Genomic DNA, 12,192 nt, shown 5'->3' on the forward strand with positions numbered 1-12,192 from the left:
TTCCAGGCATACAAAAATTGAGGGAATTCTCCACTACAAGACCTGCACTACGGAAAATACTGAAAGAGGTCAATTCACCTAAAACAAAATGACAACAAATATATACATAATTAGGAGTAAAATGACTATCAGGAATATAGAAGCAGAGGAGTCCAATCCTTACTAAGAAAAGGGCATTATAAGCTTAAATAGTAAGAAGAGAATTGCTATAGCAAGATAGTTATGAATGTTCAGCATACATAGGGACTAATTGAGATAACAATTACTGAAAAGGGAGGATTCAGAGATCCAAAATCACAACAGGGAATGGAGATAAGACACATGCAGAAGAAAATGGACAACCGTATATATACAACTATCCTTTTCATATTCATAATGGTAACCACATACAAAATATTCAGAACTGAAGTATATAACATAAAACAATAAGAAGCAGAGGGGAAACCCACAAAAGCTAACCAAAATAAAGAAAACATACACAAGGACAAGGAAGCAATGGAAAAACTGAGCGACCAGAAAGCAAAAGATAAAATGGTTTGAAGAAGACTTCATATTTCAAGAATCACCCTAAATGTAAATGGACTGAACTCACCAATAAAAAGGCACAGAGTTGCAGAATGCATCAAAAACAAAACCCAACCACATGCTGCCTCCAGGAGACGTATCTCACCTTCAAAGGCAAACACAGACTCAAAATGAAAGAATGGAAAATGATATTTTAAGCAAATGGCATTCAGAGAAAAGCAGGAGTAGCAGTAGTAATATCAGATGAAATAGACTTCAAAATAAAAGAGGTAAAGAAAGATACTGAGGGACACTTCATAATGATAAAAGGAATCATGCACCAAGAATACATAATACTTATTAATATCTATGCAACCAATCAGGAGGCCTCAAATATGTAAAGCAATCACTGACAGAACGAAAGAGAGAAACAGATCAAAACACTACGGTAGTAGTAGGAGACCTAAATACCCCAGTGACAGATATGGACAGATCACACGAACAGAAAATCAATAAGTAAATAACATCCTTAAATGATGCATTAGACCAACTGGACATAACTAACATATACGGACCCTTCCATCCCAAAACAGCTGCTTATACATTCTTCTCTAGTGCACATGGAACATTCTCCAGAATCGACCACATACTGGAACACAGAGATAGCCTCAACAAACATAAAAAGATTGAAATCATACCAACCATACTCTCTGATCATAATGCTTTGAAACTAGAGATCAACTGCAGAAAGAAAACAGGAAGAACCACAAATACATGGAGATGAAACAACATGCTACTGAAGAATAACTGGGTCAGAGAAGAAATAAAAACAGAGATCAAGAGATACATAGAAATGAATGATAATGATAAGAAAACATATCAAAACTTTCGGGACATGGCAAAAGAGGTCATAAAAGGAAAGTTCATATCATTACAGGTCTACCTCTAAAAACAAGAATGAACCCAAATAAACAACCTAACACTTTATCTTAAAAAACTAGAAAAGGAAAAACAAATGAAGCCTTAAATCAGCAGAAGGAGAGAAATAATCATAATTAGAGAAGAAATAAATGAAATTGAAAACAAACAAAAAAAAAACAGAAAAAATGAATGCAACAAAGAGCTGGTTCTTTGAGAAGATTAATAAAATTGACAAGCCCCTGGCTAGACTCACTAAAGAAAAAAAGAAAGGACACAAATATACAAAATCAGGGATGAAAGAGGGAAAATTATGATTGACATCACAGAAATACAAAGGATCATGCAAGAATAGTATGAAACAGTATATAACACTAAATTTAATAACCTAGAAGAAATGGACCTGTACTTAGAAAAATATGATCTTCCTAGACTGAATCAAGAAGATCTGGAAAATCTAAGTAGACTGATCAGCAGTATGGAAATTGAAACAATCATCAAAAACCTACCAAAAAGTAAAAGTCCAGTACTAGATGGCTTCACCACTGAATTCTACCTATAAATCAAAGAAGATTTAATACCTATCCCCCTCAAACTCTTCCAAAAAATTGAAGAGGAGGCAATACTTTACAACTCATTTTATGAGGCCAATATTACTCAGATACCAAAAAGATAAAGATAAAGAAAACTGCAGACCAATATTTCTCATGAACACAGATGAAAAAGTCCTAAATAAGATACTAGCAAACTGAATACAGGGACATATTAAAAAGATTATACACCATGATCATTTTGGCTTCATCCCAGGGGCACAAAGATGGTTCAACATATGAAAATTGGTTAATGTGAATCACCACATAAACAAATTAAAAAATAAGAATCATATGATCATATCAATAGATGCAGAAAAAGTCTTCAACAAGATACAGCATCCATTTATGATCAAAACACTTAACAAAATCAGTATAGAAGGAAAGTACCCTAACATAATAAAGGCTATCTATGACAAACCCTCAGTCAACATTATACTTAATGGTGAAAAACTAAAAGCCTTCCTTCTAAGATCAGGAACAAGGCAAGGCTGTCCACTATCACCACACTTATTCAATATGACGTTGGAGGTCCTAGCAAGTGCAATTAGGCAAGAGAAACATATCAAAGGCATCCAAATAGGAAACGAAGAAGTCAAACTGTCATTTTTCTGGATGACATGATTCTCTATATAGAAAATCTTAAAGACTCCATATGAACGTTACTACAAACATAAGCAAACACAGTAAAGTCTCTGTATACAAAATCAACATTCAAAATCTATAGCGCTCTTATTCTCTAATAATGAAGTGTCAGAAAAAGAGGTGGAAAAAATAATTACTTTTGCAATTACAACAAAAAGAATAAAATACCTAGGAATAAATTTAACAAAATATGTGAAACACCTATATAATGAAAACTACAAGACCCTATTAAAAGAAATCAAAGAAGATACAAAGAAATGGAAAGATATTCCATGTTCTTGGATTGGAAGAATCAACAGAGTTAAAACGACCTTATTACAAAAAGCATTATACAGATTTAATGCAACCCCCATAAAAATCTCATCAGCATTTTTTAAAGAAATAGAACATAAAAGCATCAGATTTCTAGGGAAGCACAAAAGAACTCAAATTGCCAAAGCCATCCTGAGAAAAAAGAATGAGGCTGGAGGCATCACTCTGCCCGACTTTGAATTATACTTAAAGCGGCAGTAATCAAAACGGCATGGTATTGGCAGAAAAACAGACTCATGAAACAGTGAAACAGAACCAAGAGTACAGAAGTAAACCCATATTTCTATGGGCAAATAACTTTCAACAAAAGAGCCAAAACATACAGTAGGGAAAGCCGCTTCAATAAATGGTGCTGGAAAGCCACCTGTATAAGAATGAAACTAGACTGTTTTCTATTACCACACACCAAAATTCACTCAAAATGGATTAAGGACCTGAATATAAGACCAGAAACAATAAAATGCATAGAAGAAAACATAGGAACTAAACTCAAGGACTTTGGACTTAAAAAGGATTTTATGAATTTGATCACAAAAGCAAGGGAAATAAAAGCTAAAATAAATTAATGAGATTACATCTAACTAAAAAGATTCTGCTCATCAAAAAATTTGTTGACAAGGTAAAGAGGCAACCACCTAAATGGAAAAATATATCTGTAAGCAATGCCTTCAGTAAGGGCCTAATATCCAAAATATACAAAGAACTCATATGACTCAATAACAACAAAAAAGCAAATGATCCAATCAAAAAATGGGCAGTGGACCTGAATAGACACTTCTCCCCAGAGGACATACAAATGGCCAACAAATATTTGAAAAGATGCCCAACATCACTAGCTATTAGGGAAATGCAAATCAAAACCACAACGAGATACCATCTCACATCTGTTAGAATAGCTATCATCAACAGGACAAGTAATAACAAATGTTGGAGAGGATGTGGAGAAAAAGAAACCCTCATACACTGCTGGTGAAACTGCAAATTGGTACAACCACTATGGAAAAGAGTATGGAGGTTCTTCAAAAAACTAAGAATTGATCTTCCATATGATCTAGCAATCCCTCTACTGGGTATTTACCCCAAAGACTTGAAAACCCATATCCTAAAAGATATTTGCAAACCAATGTTCATATCAGCATTATTCACAGTGGCCAGGACATGGAAGCAACTGAAGTATCCTATGATAGATGATTGGATAAAGAAACTGTGGTACATATATACAATGGAATATTACTCAGCCATAAGAAGAGATGAAGTATTGCCATTTGTGACAACATGGATGGACCTCGAGATAATCATGCTAAGCAAAATAACCCAGACAGAAAAAGTAGAAAATCACATGACATCATTTATATGTGGGATATAAACCTAAAAGGAACGAATGAACAGGATAAACAAACAAATATTGGAGAGGATGTAGAGTAAAAGGAACCCTCATACACTGCTGATGAAACTGCAAATTGGTACAACCACTATGGACATGAACTACAGACTACTGATTATCAGTGGGTAGGGTGTGGGGAAGATAGGGGTAGGTAGATGGTTAAGGGACGTCAAATACAGAGAGGTAGAGAGAGTGTAAAGTCTGTAAAGGGAATCAAATATATGGTAGCTAAAGGAAACTGGACTTTGGATGGTAAACACACAACAGAATATAGAGATTTCAAATTAAAATGTACACCTGAAAATTATATAATTGTATTAACCAATGTTACCCCAATAAAATTAATTTTAAAAAAGTAAGGAAAATAATAATAATAGTAATAATAATAATGATGATGATGAAATACTGGGGAATAAATTTAACCAAGAAGGTAAAAGATATATACACTGAAATTTATAAAATATTAAAGAAATTTAAAACACAAATAAATGGAATGATATCCCATTCATGAATTGGAAGACTTAATATTGTTAAAATGCCCATACTACACAAAATCATCTATCTACAGTTTAAATGTAATCTAATCAAATTTCCAATGGTATTTAGAAATCAGAAATAGAAAAACAACTCTAAAATTCATATGGAACTGCAAAAGAAAAAATGAATCAAAGCAGTCTTCAGAAAAAAAAAAAGAACAAAGTTGATCACACTTTCTAATTTCAAATTATACCCCAAAGTTACAGTAATCAAAACAGTAGGGTTCTAGCATATAAACAGGCACATAAACCAATAGAACAGAATAGAGAGCCCAAAAATTAGCCCAAGCATATAAAGTCCACTAATTTCCAACAAGATACCAGGATAAAACAATGGAGAAAGGGTAGCCTCTTCATAAATGGTGATGGGAAAACTGGATATCCATAGGCAAGAGTAAAGTTGGACCCTTATGTTGCACTATATGCAAAAATTGACTCATTTGGATTAAAGATACAAAATAAGACCCAAAACCATAAAACACCTGTAAAAAAAAGTAGGGAAAAATCTCCTTGACACTGATATTGACAATGATTTTTAGGATATGACACCAAAAGCTCAGGCAACAAAAGAAAAATTAACACATGAAACTGAAAAAGCTTCCGCACGGCCAAAAAAAAAAAAAAAAAAAAAACAATCAACACAGTGAAAAGGCAACCTACAGATTAGAAAAAAGTATTCGCAAGCCATATCTAATAACGGGTTAAAATCCAAAATATATAAGGAACTCAAACAACTTATTAGCAAAAAACAAACCCAACTAAAACTGGGTAAAGGATCTGAATAGATATTTTTCCAAAGAAAACATACAAATAGTCAACAGGCACGTGGAAGGTACTCAAATCCCTAATTATTTGGGAAATGCAAATAAAAACCGCAACAAAGTATTACCTCACACCTCTTAGGATGGCTATTATCAAAAAGCAAATGTTGGCAAGGATATAGAGATAAGAAAAACCTTGTACTCTGTTGGTGAGACTGTGAATTGATATAGCCATTAAAGAAAACGGCATGGAGATTCTTCAATAAATTAAAAAATAGAACTACTATAAGAGCCAGCAATTCCTCTTCTGTGTATATATATCCCAAGTATAAAATCAGTACCTCAAGAGATATCTGCACTTCCATATTTACTGCACCATTACTCACGATAGCCAAGATGTGGAATCAATCTAAGTGAACAGATATTTGTGGTATAAACATACAATGGAATATTATTCGGCTTTAAAAATGTAGATCCTGCCATTTGCAACAACATGGATCAACCTGGAGGATATTATGCTAAGTAAGCCAGACACAGATATAAAAATACTAGTGATCTTACTTATATGTGGAATCTAAAAAAGTCAAATGCATAAAAGCACAATGCAGAATGGTGGTTGCCAGGAGCAAGGAGGTTGGAGATATGAAGCAATGTCAGTCAAAATGTACAGAGTGGCACATCCTACAAAGTTATGCATAATGAATAAGTCCTAGAGATCTAATGCACAGCATGGTAATTATAGGTAATAGTATGCCGTATATTAGAAATCTGTCACAAAAGTAGACTTTGTGTGATCTTACCGTGAAAGAAAATGCTAACTAAGGCGATATGTTAAATAGCTTAATCATTTTTCTACAGATATATGTATATCAAAACGTCATGTTGTATACCTTAAATATATACACTTTTAATTTAATGAAAGGCAAGGAATATAAGAATAAATGTAGCAAAAGATGCAGAAGACCTCTACTCTAAAGACTACACAATGCTATTGAAAGAAAGTAGACTAAAAAAGAGAAATACACTATGTTCAAGATGTAGAGGACTCAATATCACAAACATACCCATTCACCACCAAATTAATCTAGTTTCAATGCAATACAAATTAAAATCCTAGCAGGTCTTTTGGGGAAATGGACAAGCCTACTTCAAACATTTATATGGGAATTCAGAACCGAAAATAACCAAAGAAATACCAAGGAAAACGAAGAATGTAAACCATTTAATGATGCCACGAAAAGGTATAGTAATGGATGAGCGGAGTATTAATACAAGAGTAGACAATTTGGAACAGAATAGAGCCCAGAATCAGATTCACATAGGTACAGTCATTTGATTAATGCCAAAGATTTCTACTGTAGTACAGCAAGGAAAGGAAGGTCTTTTCAATAAATGGGACTAAGTCTGTTGGATAGCCACATTTGAGGGGTGGGGGAGTTATCTTGACCTCTACCTTACCTAACGTCAAAATCAGATATAAATGTTACAGGTAAAATATAACTGAGAATAAAATATAGAACATTGTTAGAGACTTAACAAAGATTTCTTAAACAAGATGCCAAAGAAATGATTATAAAATGAAAATTGATAAATTGAACTTTATCTTCTGTTTCTCAAAAACCATCCTTAATTGAATAAAAATCCACCCACAAACTTGGAAAAGATATTTTTATCGCAAACATCTCACAGGGTCTCACAGCCATATATATATATGAAGAAATCAACAGGAAAAAGATTTATAACCTAATAGAAAAAATGGGCAAAAGACTGGAATAGATAATTTGCACATAAGATGTACATACTGATAATAACCATATGAAAAGATACTTTACGTCAGTAATCGCTAAGAAAATACAAATTTAAAACATAATAAAATACCACTACACACATACTAAAATAGCTTAAATGAAAAGCATGAGGAAAAAAACAAATCATGTTAAGAACGTAGAACAACTGGAACTCTCATCCATTGCTGTGCTACGGAGGGAAAATTGGCAGTAGTACTTGAAGAAACTATTCAGCACTATCTACTAAAACTAGACATAAGACAGAACAATGATCCAGAAATTCACCTCCTAGGTATATATGCCCAAGAGATATGCGTAGTTGCATTATTTGTAAAACACAAAAAATGGAAACTACTAGTGTGTGTCAATGGAGAATACAGTTTAAATGGCATATTCACATAATAGAACACTATATGGTGCTGAACGATCTGCAATCACATACAATATGTATAAATACCACATATATAATAATGCTGAGTGAAAGAAGTAGACACAATAGAGTACAAAGTACATGCATTAATTTATATAAAGTACAAAAATAGGTAAAACTAAAGTATGCCATTAGGAATGATTACTCCTTCAGCAACAGTGACAAGAGAACATACGAGGACGTACGAAGTGTTAATCATGTGTCTTCTTATCGAGTGCTAGTTACTCATAGTTTTTCAGTTTGTAAAAATTTATGCCAAAATTTTCAGGTTTGGTTTTATTTCATAAATATTACTGGTTTTCAGTCTACTTCTGATAACTTTTTCAGCTGAAGTTGATTCTTTGTATTTTATTTCTTTGTGTGTCTGCTTCTCTTTAGGTTTCTGCTTGACTGTTTGAAAAAATTGATAAAAATAATTTAATAACTAGAGTGACATTATTTTCCTCTAAATATGCTTTTTTTTCTATTGCTTTTACTAAATATTTGGGGTCACTAACGATCTGGGATCCTCTCTATCCAAATTTGGTGCTTAGGAATTTTCCAGTTCTCTAATGACTCAAAGCCAGGCTGCAGCATGTGTGTGACATCATCTTTAATTATGGTTTACTCTCACTCCTAGGAAACCTTCAGCATTGCTGCCCAGTATGAAATTAGTTTACTCCTTGTAAATAAGACTCATTTCCCAAGACCTTTGCTCATAAATATTAACATAGGAGCAATTATCCAGGTTCATCTCAACAAACTGTCACGGGAATGCTTCCCCAAGGCCTTCTCAAAACTGATAAATAGGCCTTATATGCTTCTCAGTACACCCTCTTTCTTCATGAACCTGAGATCCAAGCAACAATTCTCAGATCCCTCATTTTCATCAGGATGTCCAGTCTACTCTGCCTCCTTTTTTTGTAGGGACTGAAGATCCAGGCATAGCACTCACTTTCCCAGCTTTAGCCAATAGGACAAATCACCAAGAACCAACCAGAGAGCAATATCTTAGGGCCCTTTATGTCCTGATTGAATTTTCATCCTATGTAAGAGGAAACCGGAGCCAGCAGAACCAGACAACTCTGACAGCAGCACAGAATGGTGGGTAAAGTCCAAACACTGCAGGCTCACATTCTCATTTCTCTTTCTTATCTTCTTTGTTCTCCATTTTCGCTCACAAACATACTCACAAATTTTGAAAGATTGTTCATATCATCTAATTCCTTAGTATTTGAAATATAACGATCCCTTCAATACTTTTGCCACAATACTTTTTTTTTCTTTTTTACTTCAACCATTTTTATTTTTTTTGCTTTTTCCCTTTTCATTACTAAATTTAATGGGTTGACATTGTTTAATAAAATTATAGAGGTTTCGAGCATACAAGTCAATAATACATCATATGTATATTGCAAAGTCAAATCTTCCGTCATCATATATTAGACCCCCTTTACCCTTAGCTACCTCCCCCTATTCCTTTCCCTCTGGTGACCACTAAACTGTTGTCGGTGTCTCTGAGTCTCTTTCATTTGTCTTGTTCATTTGTTGCTTTCAGTTTTATATGCCACATATGAGTGAAATCAAAAGGTTCTCAACTTCTTCTGACTTATTTTGTTTAGCATAATTGCAAGATCCATCCGCGTTGTTGCAAATGGCAGCATTTCATCTTTTCTTATGGCTGAATAATATGCCATTGCATATATGTGCCACAGCTTCTTTATCCAATCATTCAAGCAGTGCACTTCAGTTGTTTCCCTGTCTTGGACATCATGAATAAATGCTGCAATGAACATAGGGGTACACATATCTTTACAGATAAACGTCTGCAAATTTTTTAGGTAGATACCCAGAAGAGGGATTGCTGGGTCATACGGTAATTTTATTCTTCATTTTTTGAGAAACCTCCATACTCTTTTCTATAGCAGTGGTACCAATTTACATTCCCACCAGCAGTGTGTGAGGCTTCCTTTCTCCCCACAACCGCTCCACCACTTGTTATTACTTGTCCTGTTGATGTGAGCCATCCTAACAGGTGTGAGGTGGCATCTCATTCTGGTTTTGATTTGCATTTCCCTAATGGCTAGTGAAGATGAACATCTTTTCATGTCTGTTGGCCATTTGTATGTCTTCATGGGAGAAGTGTCTGTTCAGATCCTCTGCCCACTTTGTATTGATTTGTTTTGTTGTTGTTGAGCTGTTTGAGTTCTTTGTAAACTTTGGATAATGGCCCCTTATCAGAAGCATTGTTTGCAAATATCTTCTCCCACTCTGTTGATTGCTTCTTTGTTTTACTGATGGTTCATTTTGCTGTGCACAAGCTTTTTATTTTGATATAGTCCCTTTCATTTACTTTACTTCTCTTGCCTTTGCAGCCAAATTCATAAAATCCTAATCAAGACCGAGGTCCATGAGTTCAGTACGTGTGTTTCCTCTACGCAATTTATTGTTTCAGGTCTTATATTTAGGTCTTCGGTCAATTTTGAGTAAATTTTGGTATATGGTGACAGATAGCAGTCCAGTTTCATTCTTTTGCATGTGATTTCCAATTTTCCCAGCACCACTTACTGAGGAGATTTCTTTTTTCCACTGTATGTGTTTGCTCTTTTGTCAAAAATTATTTGCCCGTATACATGTGGGTTTATTTCTGGACTCTCAATTTTGTCTCATTGGTCTGCGTGTCTTTTTCTGCCAATACGACTCTGTTTTGATTACTGTTGCTTACTAACATAATTCGAAGTCAGGGAGTGTGACTTAGCTTTCAAACTGCTGTCACGCGCTCTGTTACGCATGATTCTTGAACTTTCAAGAAAGGCCTCACGGGCGAGATGAGGAAAGGTTGCCTGTATTCCTCAAAATCATCAAGCTAGGGAGCAAGACAGGTGGTACAAAAGACCAGTTTTCCAGCATCAGGTATGAAATACTTTCTCATATCACCCCCAAACTCTCTCCCCTCTCTACCCAATCACACTGCATCTCTAAGGCCATCTGACCACACAAATGCTCAGAGCCCACGGACCCTTACAGACTCAGAACAGTTTTCCCAAAGTAGGATCAAAATCACTGGTAATTGCTAAAAAGCACTTAGTTCCCAGAACAGAACTGTTTCAAGAAACGGGGCCGGAAATTCAGCCTTTTGTTTTAAAGCGTCACAGGTGATTCTCATGTGTACCAAAGTGTGGAAGACGCTTACCATGAGAGCTAGAGAGCAGAGGTATCAATTTCCAAAAGCAAAATTTCCTGATGATAAAGCAGTCTTTATTTTTTATTAAATTTATTTAGGTGACATTGGTTAATAAAGTTATATAGGTTTAAGTGTACAATTCAATAATACATCATATGTATATTACATTGTGTGTACAAAGATAGGTGCACTATCCACCAGTCTTTGATATAATGAATCAATTATTTAAAGTTTCTCAAAGAAAGTCTTCTGCATACAGGACTATTCATCTGATTATTTGGAATGATAATCTACTTTCAGATGTCTTAGTTTGTTCAAATGACTATTTTAATGTTTGCTCATTTTAAGGAGGCAAGTTTGGATTTACTACCATTTTTTTTTTTTTTTATGGGATATGGATTAGAGCTTCCAAGCATGAAATCCTAATAGATATCCAATATAGTTATAATATTAATTCTATGAAATATAGAATAAAATAATGAAAGAATGGAATAAAATAAGGGGAGAATAAATTCTAGGTTGGAAAACACCCTCTACCAGAGAAATCACTGAAGGAGAAACACCAATGAAAAGAGATTGATAAATTTTTAAAATTTTTAAAATTATAGAAAAAATTTAAGATTAAAAGAAAAATTTTGCAGGGAGAAAAATAAGATTATTCAAGAAGAAAAAATAGGTAATAAGTGATAACACTGACTTGGAGAAAGTTCCCCATCACATTGCTGAGGGAATAAAAATGATCAGACGAAAAAACTGAAAGTATGTTCACCAATATGTTAAGAATGGCTAACAGAATTCGGTATGCCTAACTTTCTTTCATATAAATTATTGCGTAGTTTTTAAATTTCAAAATAAAATGACTGGAATTGTTTTAATTTTAAGCAACAGATGGCAATACAGTAAAAAAAAATTATTTTTGATTGGAAAAAGTATTCCACGGAATGCATTTAAATTTTATATCTTAAGCAACTGAAGAAATTTCAACAAATTCCAATTAGAAATTACAGTAAGTGGATACAGGTTTAATATGAACTCTAATGTAAGCCCAGTCATATCAAAAGTTGTAAAGGATGGCATCTAACACAAGAAACCATAGATAAACCTCATTTATAAATACAACTACAAAAGTCTAAATCAAGTGTACAAGCAAATCAAGCGCACA

This window comes from Rousettus aegyptiacus, unplaced genomic scaffold (genome assembly GCF_014176215.1).
Source record: "Rousettus aegyptiacus isolate mRouAeg1 unplaced genomic scaffold, mRouAeg1.p scaffold_m13_p_6, whole genome shotgun sequence".
Lineage (NCBI taxonomy): Eukaryota > Metazoa > Chordata > Mammalia > Chiroptera > Pteropodidae > Rousettus > Rousettus aegyptiacus.